Below are 13,920 nucleotides of genomic sequence, written 5' to 3'. Positions count from 1 at the left end.
CAACGGCTTCGACAAGCCGACTAAACCAGGTGAGGGTAGCCGACAGGTCTCAAACCCTCGGTGAGATAGGGAGTTGTCTATCCCAGCATGTAAAGACAGACTCCGGCGGATTGAGCGGACGAGAACAATGGAAGGTCCAACGGTCAAGAAGGCGGTCTCTGCAAGCGTCGTGGAACGTGTACAGCAGGACAAGACACAGAAGACGTCCTGGTCATCCACTGCGCCTAGTCCCATCTCCAGCCGTCTAGACTCTGTCTTGCCACTGGATCCAGATGGGAATTGGGAAGAGAGAGTGAGGCTGACGCTGCGCAACTCTCCCTCACTTAAATCCAAATCATGCGCTAGTCTCGACACCATCATAATGGTGTTGAGGTCCTCATCGACGTCAATGATGGACGAACAACATATTATCTATAAAATTCACTGGAGCCAAGGCTTCTTTGAATACCTTCCAATATTGTAACCTTAATTTTATACTTGATCTGTGTTAACAGTATGCACAGATTTTCCACTGTATCTTTGTACATGTGACAATAATAAGCCAATACCAAAGTATCTCCACCACCTAGGGTGGCAGATGCATGTTGTGACCTCTACCTGCAAGGTCCCCTCTAAATCATGCATCATTTATATATTACTAATATTTCATCATCCCTGGATCTAAATTTTGGAACCACTTACTTCCTACTGCTATGAGAGCATCTTCATCACAAGACCTGTTCAAAAGTTCAGAAAGATAGTTTTCATCACTTCTCAAGAACCTTTTGGGGTAAAATTAATAATTGCTCCCATTGACAATAATGACCAATTCTCATGAGGGAATGGGAAGCTATATCAGTACAAATCATGTGGAGTATTGTTTGGTGTATATTTAAAATGTAATTTCATGGTTGTAAAGTTAAATAGATTATCAGCCATTTAGTTGAATATATTGTAGTGCACAGCCTTTAATCTTATGGCTCTAAGGGCATTCCAGAAATGCTGAGGTGCCAATCCTCTTGTTTATGATGCAGTCTGAGTTAATTGGTAGAATTATTACACCCTAATTCATGCCCGTCATGCTTAGTCCAATGTTCAACACAAAAGATACTTCGCTTTTCAGCATAATTTATACCAAAGCATGGCACTTAATCGCGCTACTATGCTACTGTGTCTCATTGCCTAATGTAATTGAAACAGTACAACTAGAAAAGAGATTGAGGAGATTGTTTTGGAAAATAAACCAGTAAGCATTTTCTCAGTTCTAAAGTCAAAGCTCAAAATCTTTCCAATTCATGTTTTCAGTATTATTTATTTATTTATTTGTTTGCTTGCTTATTTATATTTGCAGTTTTTCATGTTAGTTATTTGTCATTCTTCGTGTGTAATTTTTCATTGATTACATTGTATTTCTCAATTTTCCTGAAAAAATGAATCTCAAGATATCATATGGTGACATACATGTACTTTGATAATAAATCTACTTTGAACTTTGAACTACTTTGAGCATCACATCCTTGTTTCTGAGTCTTGGAGTCATTGCCTCAAGTCTCATTTCAAGACAGAATTGAAGATTATGCTCCAAAGTAGTATTAAGGGATAAGATTCTTGGAAGTGTCTCTAGAGTTGTTTAGATAAAAGAATCAAGTTTGGATCAACATTTCCCCTCATCAATAAATTCTTGCTTTTATTTCACTGAGCGCAACTATCCTGGGTTTCATGGACTGGCTGTTGTGTTTTCTTATATGACCCCAGCTTTCAACTTCTTGGGCACTTCTCAGGTCAGTTGATTATCATTCACACCAGGGTGTAATGAAATTCCTTGCTCCCATGAAGCTCACAGAGTAAATGGTATACGTGACAATAATAAATACAAACAATAAATATACCGAAGAGTGTGAAATAGCACTGTGGTGCAAGCAGTCATGCAATCTGAAATAATGCAAAAAGAAATTTGGATTCAGATTTATTTATCACATGTGCTTTGAAACATACAGTGAAATGTGTCATTTGTGTTATTAGCACATCCAGGGATGTGCTGGTGGTGGGTGGGGGAGCAGCCCATAGAACTTGACAGAACAGCTTAGAGCACAACAAGCAATAAAATAACTGCAAAAATTAAATGAAATCCTGAAGTAATGTTAATGATAAATATAAATACAAGTTCTTTGCATAAAGAAAAGAAGTCTACACTGCATTACAGTGTCTTGTTTCCCTGTAACTACATCAATTACAGAGATCAAGACAATGGCTGGGACTCTGCTAGGAGAGTGGATGCAGAGGTTTTGCCAGTTGGGATGTAGACACATCTGCTGTGGCATTATTAAATCTTTTTTTCAACAGCTTAATAGATACCTTAAGAAATGAAAGGAGCAAGTTCCTTTGACACTCACCAAATTTTATCAATGTATTATAAAAATAACAGGTATGTTGGATCAGATAGTTTGAAGTGAGCATATTTTAATGCTAGGAATATTATGGTGATGAACTTAGAACATGGATCGGTACGTGGAACTACAATGTTGTAGCCATTGTTGAAAGTTGGGTGAAAGAGAGGCTGGAATGGGTGATCAATGTACCAGGTTTTTGAAGTTTTAGAAAAAGACAGAGGAGGAAGTAAATCTGGGGGTGGAGTTGCACTACTATTCAGAGACAATATCCCAGCTGCAGTTAGAGACAACATAATGGAGGCTTCAGACACTGAATGTATTTAGGTGGAGCTCAGGAATAGGAAGGGTGCAATCGCACTGATAGGATTGTACTGCAGACCCCCTAATAGCCACCAGGACACTGAAGCACAGATATGCAATCAGATTAAGGAGATGTGTAAAAATTATAAGGTTGTTGTCATGGGGGATTTCAAATTCCCTAATAAAAACTAGGACCTCCTTAGTGTAAGGGGTTTAGATGGAGCTAAATTTGTTAAGTGTATCTAGGAAGGTTTCTTGAATCATCGTCCAATGCGGGGGGGGGGGGGGGGTATACTAGACCTGGTGTTGGGTAATGAGCTTGGCCAGGCGACTGATCTTTCAGTGGATGAACAGTTAGGGAACAGTGACAACAACTCCTTATCTTTCAGGATAGCTATAGGCAAGGCCAGGTACAGTTCTTGTAATGTATGGATCTATTTCTTTTAGCCCAATGACTCCACATAGCATTATTTTTTGACTGATAGCTTATCCATGTACATTGATCGGTTGTTCTCGCTCTGTAAAGTGAATATGCATCAGTTAACTTCACCTTCGCATGTGTGTCTTTATTTTTTTGATATGTAGTTGTACAAACACAACAAATTGGTGATGAGTACCAACGTGAATGTCAGTAACTATCACCAACTGCACAGACAGTTGTGAGATGACAGAATTCAGAAGAAGGGAGACAGCAAGAGGAAAAGCTGAATCAGTACGGGGAAGGCCATTACCAACGCTAACAGAGGGGTGTGTGAGTAATAGTGCACAGTACACAGTGAGGGATGCACAACTAGCAAAGTTAAAGTGAAAATAACGTGGTGATGGCCCTAGTCAGGAAACCTAATGAACTTGATAGTGCTAATGAGGTCTGGGAATCATACAGCAAGAGGATTGAACTGTATAGTAATGTGAACAACATGGATGAGGAAAAGAAAATTACCACACTTCTTAGCTTAATAGATGCTAAAACACATAGGCTCTTACACAACTTAGTAACCCTGAAAAGCCAGCAAGCAAGGCGTTTGTTGAAATTGTAATTTTACAAAATCACTTGAGCCCTAAACTGCTAGTAATAGCTAAGAGATTTAGATTTTATGAAAGGAACCAGTCAAAGGATGGAAGCACTTCTGAATACATTACAAAATTGTGCAAATTTTCCCAATACTATGACTTTAGAGATGGAATTTCTGATGCACTAAGGGACAGGCTTGTATGTAGCATGCATAGTCAAAGCAATCAAAAGAGGTTACTGTCAGAAAGAGACCTAACCTTAAAATGGGTATTGACCATTGTCTGTCCTGGCAGACCTATTGTCTCAGCTTGCTCCTGCCCCACCGAACTCATTTCTGCATACCTCGACACGGTTTTATCCCCCCTTGTTCAATCCCTTCCTACCTATGTTCGTGACACTTCTCAGGCTCTTAAACTTTTCAATGATTTTAAGTTCCCTGGCCTCCACTGCTTTATTTTCACCATGGATGTCCAGTCCCTATATATTTCCATCCCCCATCAGGAAGGTCTCAAAGCTCGCTGCTTCTTTTTGGAATCCAGACCTAATCAGTTCCCCTCTACCACCACTCTGTTCCATCTAGCGGAATTAGTCCTTACTCTTAATAATGTCTCCTTTGGCTCCTCCCACTTCCTCCAAACTAAAGGTGTAGCTATGGGCACCCGTATGGGTCCTAGCTATGCCTGCCTTTTTGTTGGCTTTGTGGAACAACCTATGTTCCGTGCCTATTCTGGTATCTGTCCCCCACTTTTCCTTCGCTACATCGATGACTGCATTGGCACTGCTTCCTGCACGCATGCTGAACTCGTTGACTTTATTAACTCTGCCTCCAACTTTCACCCTGCTCTCAAGTTTACCTGGTCCATTTCCGACACCTCCCTCCCCTTTCTAGATCTTTCTGTCTCTATCTCTGGAGACAACTTATGCACTGATGTCTACTATAAGCCTACTGACTCTCTCAGCTATCTGGACTATTCCTCTTCTCACCCTGTCTCATGCAAAAATGCCGTCCCCCTTCTCGCAATTCCTCCGTCTCCGCCACATCTGCTCTCAGGATGAGGCTTTTCATTCCAGGATGAGGGAGATGTCCTCCTTTTTTTAAAGAAAGGGTCTTCCCTTCTTCCACCATCAACTCTGCTCTCAAACGCATCTCCCCCATTTCACGCACATCTGCTCTCACTCCATCCTCCCGCCACCCCACTAGGAATAGGGTTCCCCTGGTCCTCACCTACCACCCCACCAGCCTCCGGGTCCAACATATTATTCTCCATAACTTCCGCCACCTCCAACAGGATCCCACCACTAAGCACATCTTCCCCCCCCCCCCCCCCGCCACTCTGCTTTCTGCAGGGATCGCTCCCTAGGCGACTCCCTTGTCCATTCGTCCCCCCCATCCCTCCCCACTGATCTCCCTCCTGGCACTTATCTTTGTAAGCAGAACAAGTGCTACACGTGCCCTTACACATCCTCCCTTACCACCATTCAGGGCCCCAAACAGTCCTTCCAGGTGAGGCGACACTTCACCTGTGAGTCAGCTGGGGTGATATACTGTGTCTGTTGCTCCCGATGTGGCCTTTTATATATATATATATATATATTGGCGACACCCAACGCAGACTGGGAGACCACTTTGCTGAACACCTACGCTCTGTTCGCCAGAGAAAGCAGGATCTCCCAGTGGCCACACGTTTTAATTCCACATCCCATTTCCATTCTGACATGTCTATCCATGGCATCCTCTACTGTAAAGATGAAACCACACTCAGGTTGGAGGAACAACACCTTATATTCTGTCTGGGTGGCCTCCAAACTGATGGCATGAACATCGACTTCTCTAACTTCCGCTAATGCCCCACCTCCCCCTCGTACCCCATCCGTTATTTATTTATATACACACATCCTTTCTCTCTCTCTCCTTTTTCTCCCTCTGTCCCTCTGACTATACCCTTTGACCATCCTCTGGGTTTCGCCCCCCCCCCCCACCCCTTGTCTTTCTCCCTGGGCCTCCTGTCCCATGATCCTCTCATATCCCTTTTGCCAATCACCTGTCCAGCTCTTGGCTCCAACCCTCCCCCTCCTGTCTTCTCCTATCATTTTGGATCTTCCCCTCCCCCTCCTACTTTCAAATCTCTTACTAGCTCTTCCTTCAGTTAGTCCTGACGAAGGGTCTCGGCCTGAAACGTTGACTGTACCTCTTCCTAGAGATGCTGCCTGGCCTGCTGTGTTCACCAGCAACTTTGATGTGTGTTGATTGACCATTGCAATATCATTGGAGATGTGTCAGAACTACAGAAAAAGAGTTTAGAATGTGAAATGCACGAAATGTTCCCGAATAGTGTATAGTTCCCAAAAATGTTATTGGTGTGGCAAATCCTCGCATGATATAAATGACTGTTAGCTCAAAGAAAAGGTCTGTAGGAAGTGTAACAGACAAGGTCACATACAAAGTGTGTGCAAGTCAGACAAAAAGCACAATCAAAGAGAAAAAACACATAGCGTGAAAAGTTTCAAACACAAAACTGTACAAAGTGACTGGATGTGAAGTTGAATCAAACAACAGTATCTGACAAAGGTGAGCTGTCATGCCTAGAATTGTGTAGCATTACTGAAGCAGATTGTAGAAATCATTTGGATCACAACAGATGTGTCTGGTATAAAACTGAAAATGGAGCTGAATACAGGGTCAACTTTGCCTGTAATTTCTGAGGCTGACCACAACAGATTGATTTCTAAACCACCATTAGAAAAGACCTCAGTGCTGCTAAAGACCTACACAAGCAAAAAAGTGTCTCCCGCAGGCAAACTGAAAGTAAATGTGACGTATGGAGGCAAAATGCAGCAGGCAGAGTTTTCTGTGTTGAAAAGTGGAGGGCTAGCACTTTTTGAATGTGAATGGTTGAGAAAATTCCAGCTAGACTAGCCCAAAATCAAAGCTCTCAACAGGCAACTGCAGCCCAAATGGTAGCACTAACCAAGGACTGACACAGCTATGTAATGCTAATGAGATGTTGAGAACAATATTGATGAGCTGAATGGCATGAAGGCCAAAATTGAACTGGATGAAGCAGCTATACCATCTCCATAAAACGCATCCAGTGCCTCACCCATTGCATCCTAAGGTGGATGCTGAACTTCAGAACTTGGAGGCATCTGGTATTCTTTGCAAAGCTGAGTGAAGCGATTAGGCCATGCCTGCTGTCCCAGTGGTCAAGAAAGGAACAGTTGGAGCTGCTTGCATATGCGGGGACTTCAAAGTGAGCATCAACCTGGTGCTGCATACGGTGAAGCATCCCTCACCATGAATAGAAGTTATTTTTGCATTCTTGGTAGGCAGGGAGTGTTTTCAAAGATTAACTTGTCACACACCCATCTGCAAATGGAGATCAAGGAGTCAAGTGGAAAGTTCCTCACAATAAACCCTCATGAGGGGCTGTTCCAGTATAATCATCTTGTCTTTGGAGTTGAATCAGCTCCAACAATTTGGCAAAGGGCAATGGACGATGTGCTCCACAGTATCCCAGCAACACAATGATGACATCATTGCGACTGGCAAGAATGGTGAAGAGCGCTTCCAGAACCTTGGTAAAGTGCTGACCACACTGAATGAGTATGGCCTGCAGGCACAGAGAGAAAAATGTGAGTTTTTCAAGAATGAAATCTCATATTGTGGACATGTCATTGACAAGCATGGATTACATAAGTCACAAGAGAAGATTGAAGCAGTGCTGCAGGCACCCAAACCGGAAAATGTGTCACAATTCAAGTCATACTTTGGCCTTGAAAACTACTGCTTGAAAACATTGCTACAGATGGGATCCAAGTTCACAGCTCCTTGAAACTGGCTACACAGGTTGATAAAGTGGTTAAGAAGGCTTATGGAATGCTTGCATTTATTAATTGATGCATTGAGTTCAAAGGTCAGGAGGTTATGTCGTAACTTTATAAAACTCTGGTTGGATCAAATCTGGAGTATTGTGTACAGTTCTGGTGGCTAACTATAAGAAGTGCTGAGATGTTGGACAGGGTGCAGAAGAAGTTTACCAGGATGCTGCCTGGTTTGGAGGGCATGTGCTATCATGAGAGGCTGGATAGTCTTGGGTGTTTTCTCTGGAGCATTGGAGGTTGAGGGGATGAGAAGTATGATCAAAAGGTTAGGTTCCGCCAACTCATGCTGGGAGACCCAAGTCCTCATAAGGCACTTGGACTACCCGGGAATCAAAGTTGGCCAATCGGTGGGCAGCTACGCCCCGTGTGGTGGAGAGTCAGATGCCAAGTGTACTAGTTTTCCGGGTGAAACCAGAGGATGGGAATGGGCCTGTCAAGATTCTCCATCGGAACCACCTTCTGCCTCTGGGACAAGAGGTGCAGATTGACCTAGAGCCTGACTTGGAGCCTACACCTAGTAAGAGGACTCTGCGGCAATGTGAGGTGACTGCAGGACCAACAGTAGGAGAGATTAGATTGGCCCCCGCTCCTGAGTGGGATACTGATTTGGAGGATAAGGACATGGGGTTGTGGTATATGCTGTCTCTTGCTAATTTCCCACTGATTGAGGAAGAGACTCCCAACCGTTCTCACAATGAGTCAGGTGAAATTTGTGGGGGGGGGGTGCTTTCGGTGGACAGCCCGGGTTGTAGCTGGACCCTACAAGGGATGAAGCAGGGATCAGCCAAGGGACAGAGGCATCGAAGATGCAGGTGGGCACGAGTGATAGGCTGGGGGAGGCCTTGCCAGGTAGACCAGAAGTATCCCCAGTAGTGTTGGAACATGAAGAGGTAGATGAGGGGGACGGAGGTCTCACAGAATCAGGAGACCACCGGATAGACTGACCTATGTAGCACGGGGGAACAGAGTGTGGCCCCTACTGATACCCTGTATAAAACCACGTCCTATCTTCAGTCAGTCCAAATCTGCCAAAAGCATCTACCTCCTTGTTACACCTACCTCACCACTTACATCATCGACCTTCCCATCCTTTGTCACAATGGGATACCATTTGCACTTTACTAAACCACTGTATCCCTCCTTCACCATTCACTATTCAGGGCCCCAAACAGTCCTTCCAGGTGAGGCAACACTTCACCTGTGAGTCGGCTGGGGTGATATACTGCGTCCGGTGCTCCCGATGTGGCCTTTTATATATTGGCGAGACCCGACGCAGACTGGGAGACTGCTTTGCTGAACACCTACGCTCTGTCCGCCAGAGAAAGCAGGATCTCCCAGTGGCCACACATTTTAATTCCACATCCCATTCCCATTCTGACATGTCTATCCACGGCCTCCTCTACTGTAAAGATGAAGCCACACTCAGGTTGGAGGAACAACACCTTATATTCTGTCTGGGTAGCCTCCAAACTGATGGCATGAACATTGACTTCTCTAACTTCCGCTAATGCCCCACCTCCCCCTCGTACCCCATCCGTTATTTATTTTTATACACACATTCTTTCTCTCACTCTCTTTTTTCTCCCTCTGTCCCTCTGAATATACCTCTTGCCCATCCTCTGGGTTCCCCCCCCCCGTCTTTCTTTCCGGACCTCCTGTCCCATGATCCTCTCATATCCCCTTTGCCAATCACCCGTCCAGCTCTTGCCTCCATCCCTCCCCCTCCTGTCTTCTCCTATCATTTTGGATCTCTCCCTCCCCCTCCCACTTTCAAATCTCTTACTAGCTCTTCTTTCAGTTAGTCCTGACAAAGGGTCTCAGCCGGAAACATTGACTGTACCTCTTCCTGGAGATGCTGCCTGGCCTGCTGCGTTCACCAGCAACTTTGATGTGTGTTGCTTGAATTTCCAGCGTCTGCAGAATTCCTGTTGTATCCCTCCTTCACTCAGTTTTGATCCATTCAGTATCCACGGTGGCATGATATTTTTTTAGTTGCACCTTCAAAGTGGTAACAAATCGTCATATAGGAGGGAGATTGAAAATCCGGCTGAATGGTGCCACAACAACAGCCTCTCACTTGACATCAGCAAAATCAAAGGCCTGATTATTAACTGCAGGGGGAAGAAACTAGAGGTCCATAAACCAGTCCTTATCAAGGGATTGGAGGAAGGGAGGGTCAGTAACTTTAAATTCCTTGCATTATCAATTTGGAGGACTTGTCCTGGGATCAGCATGTAAAATCACAGTAGCACCCCTATGTTCCTAGGGGTCTGCACACATTCGGCGTGTAATCTAAAACTCGGACAAACTTCTACAGGTGCATCGTGGAGATGCACACTGACTGATTGAATCACAACCTGGTATGGAAACCCCACTGCCCAAGAACGAAAAAGGTTACAAAAACTAGTGGATACAGCTCAGTACATCACAGGAAGCACCTCTGAGCACATCTACAAGGAGCACTGACACAAGAAAGCAGCTTCCATCATTAAGTATCCCACCATCCAGACCATGCTGTCTTCTTGCTGCTGCCATCGGGAAGGAGGGACAGGAATCATAGATCCAGTATCACCAGGTTCAGGAGTAATTATTACCCTACAACTATCATGCTCTTTAATCAATATGGACAACTTTACTGGGTAACCAGCATGGATAAACTCAACATTGAAATGATCACTGAACACAGCCCATGGACATACTTGCAAGGACTCTTCAAATCATGTTCTCAGTACTATCTATCTATCTATTTATTTGTTTGTCTATTTATTTATTTTGTATTTTCACAGTTTGTCTTCGTTTGCACACTGGTTGCTTTTCGGTCTTTGTTTTTGTGTATTTTCTCAGTGATTCTGTTGTATTTCTTTGTTCTACTAGGAATGCTTGCTAGAAAATGGATCTTAGGGTAGTATAGTATATAACGACATAAAGATACTTGGATAATAAATTTACTTTGAACATTGAACGTTCAATAGTCATGTGATTTCCAAAACACCTATCAGCACTTCAGCCTTTGCTTCAGTACTATAGAATCTAATAAATGTTCTTGTTCCTTATTAATAAATGAATCAACATTCATCAATACTTACTAATGCATTGACATTGATTTTATTTCTGTTTCCAATCAAAGTAACAATAAACAATACCACATTCATTTTCCTAATTGATTCAAATAAACACAGGACGTTAAAGTACTTAGTTGTTTAGTAAGCTACTGTTTAAATATATGGATAAGAGGTGTTTCGATTCATAGAAGTCACTATATTCAGCTTGCATTCACTTATTTCGTTAGCCGTAGGACCTTACTAGCTATCTTTTGCTGTGCCATTGACAAACTTAGGAATCAGATGCTGGCCTTCTCCATCCCAAATTCTGGGTTTTCCCTGAGGTCTGATTCTAAGTTTGGCAGCTCCTATTCACTTTTAGCCCAACAGAAGGCCAACTTCGGATTTTCCTTCCTCCACCCATTGTTACCATTTTACACTCAGTTGCCACTTTATTAGGTCCACCTGTACCTTTGCTCGTTAATGGAAATATCCAATCAGCCAATCATGTGGCAGCAACTCAGTGCATAAATACACGCAGACATGGTCAAGAGGTTCTGTTGTTGTTCAAACCAAACATCAGAATGGGAAAATTGTGATTGAAGTGATCAGCACCTCAGTAACTGAAACTGATTTCCTGCAGATGAGCCTTGCAACTGAAAACAGCTTTATTAAAGTTGATAATTGAAAATACCTCATAAACGTGAATGGTGAACAATTTGATTATGGTACAAAAAGTAAATATCACCGCAGTGAAGTTTATTTTAACCCTGCTTGTCAAGCAGGCTGCAGATTTTCCTTTCGAATTGTTACTGAAGTGTTTCTGGAGAGTGCTGAGAGTGTACCTGAGGTAGGCAGGTAGAGATTGGGGGAAGCATCACAGGTGATTGCTGTCTCATGAATTTATGAAACTGAAGAATCATGTTACATCAAATGATTCCAATGGCATTTCAACTTGGGTTTGAAAGAGAAACAAGCAAGGGTTCCATTGGTGTGTATTTTGCTTTGGGGCCAGGAGGGGGAGCTCCGGACACCAACACAAGTGAAGCCTTTCCTAGCCACAATAGATAAGCAGATGCTGTGCATCTTGAGCAAAGCATACGAAATGCTGTAGGAATTCAGAAAGTCAGGGAGCCTTTATGTAGGGAAATAAACAATCAATGTTTCAGACTGAACCCCTTCATCAGGACATTTCTTGCTGACCATTTGCCCAGTTTTCTGTTGTATAACTCCCTCTTTGACTTTCTAAGACAATGGATGGCTAAAGGCGGCCACAGTCCACTGGAGAATGATTGTGAAGTGGAACTAGTTAAAATACATTTTAGTTCATCATTGGGCTGTGGACTAAGTGTTGTTAAATGGGATTAGTATAGATGGTTACCTGATGGTCATCATGAGCTACAGGCCCTGTTTTCCTCCTGATGACATTATGCCTCTATATTTTACACTCACCCAACCCTTGCCTGCCCACGATTCACTCCTGGTCCCTGTGTTTTTATTTAAGATGCCCAGTTTACACCACTCAGTATACATATCAATGAGAATAGAGGTTATAAAGTAAAAGACAAAAGTTCAAAGTACATTTATTATCAAAGTATTTAAAATACAGTGCAAATGTCTGAGGCACATGTATATAGCAAGGCTGCCTAAGAGTTTTGCTCAATACTCTACTTGTCAACATGGAGCAGAGAACAAGTTTGTAAACTTGGCAGGAGCAAAGGATATTGGTCATGTCAAGGTGGAGTGCTGCGAGAGGGTGTGGATCAGGTGGCAGAGAAGGAGTGCCGGGGTGGAAATGCCACAGGGGCAGAAACATTCAGCCCTGATACACCAGGCAAGGTCATCTGATTCCAAACAACTGGTTTATTGATCATTACAGGGTGTCTCTCTGGTGCTTCGCTCTCCCTTCCCTTTTTCCGAACTATGAATCCTCTCTCCTTGCCTCCTTCCCACTCTGTCCACAGTAGAGATCCATATCAGAATCAGGTTTATCATCACTCACATTTGTTATGAAATTTCCTTATTTCTTGAGGCAGCAGCACAGCACAAAACATAAAATTACTACAGTACTGTGAAAAAGTCTTAGCCATTGTAACTATATATCCATGTGCCTAGCTCTGTTGCACATAGTGTATACAGTATACAACTTCGAGATTCATCTTTTTGCAGCCACAAAACACAGAAACATAATAGAATCTGTTCAAAGAAAACTCTTAACAAGACCATCAAACACCTTGTGTTTGAAAAAAGAACAAATTGTGCAAACAATAAAAAGTAAACGAATAACATTAACTGCATAGTCCCCAAAAGTGATTCCTCAGTGCTGTGCCAATGGTACCCTCTGACCATGCCGATGGGCCCTCAGCACTGTGTCGATGGGGCCCTCAGCACTGTGTCGATGGGGCCCTCAGTATTGTGCGAATGGGGCCCTCAGCACTGTGCGAATGGGGCCCTCAGCACTGTGCGAATGGGGCCCTCAGCACTGTGCGAATGAGGCCCTCAGCACTGCGAATGAGGCCCTCAGCACTGTGTCGATGGGGCCCTCAGCACTGTGCGAATGGGGCCCTCAGCACTGTGCAAATGAGGCCCTCAGCACTGTATCGATGGTGGCCCTCAGTAATGAGTCGATGATGGCCCTCAGTACTGTGTCGATGGGGCCCCCTGACCATGCCGATGGGCTCCTCAGCACTGTGTGAATGGGGCCCTCAGTAGTGTGCCAATGGTGGCCCTCAGCACTGTGTGAATGGGACCCTCAGTAGTGTGCCAATGGTGGCCCTCAGCACTGTGTCGATGGGGCCCTCAGTACTGTGTCGATGGGGCCCTCAGTACTGTGTCGATGGGGCCCTCAGTACTGTGTCGATGGGGCCCTCAGTACTGTGTCGATGGGGCCCTCAGTACTGTGTCGATGGGGCCCTCAGTACTGTGTCGATGGGGCCCTCAGTACTGTGTCGATGGGGCCCTCAGTACTGTGTCGATGGGGCCCTCAGTACTGTATTGATGGTGGCCCTCAGTAATGAGTCGATGATGGCCCTCAGTACTGTGTCGATGGGGCCCTCAGTACTGTATGGATTATGACCCTCAGTACTGTGTCGGTGGGGCCCTCAGTGCTGTGTCGGTGGGGCCCTCAGTGCTGTGTCGGTGGGGCCCTCAGTGCTGTGTCGGTGGGGCCCTCAGTGCTGTGTCGGTGGGGCCCTCAGTGCTGTGTCGGTGGGGCCCTCAGTGCTGTGTCGGTGGGGCCCTCAGTGCTGTGTCGGTGGGGCCCTCAGTGCTGTGTCGGTGGGGCCCTCAGTGCTGTGTCGGTGGGGCCCTCAGTGCT

The sequence above is a fragment of the Mobula birostris genome, chromosome 16 (genome assembly GCF_030028105.1).
Source record: "Mobula birostris isolate sMobBir1 chromosome 16, sMobBir1.hap1, whole genome shotgun sequence".
Classification (NCBI taxonomy): domain Eukaryota; kingdom Metazoa; phylum Chordata; class Chondrichthyes; order Myliobatiformes; family Myliobatidae; genus Mobula; species Mobula birostris.
The sequence above is the reverse complement of the archived record's forward strand: the minus strand, read 5'-3'. Positions refer to the sequence as shown.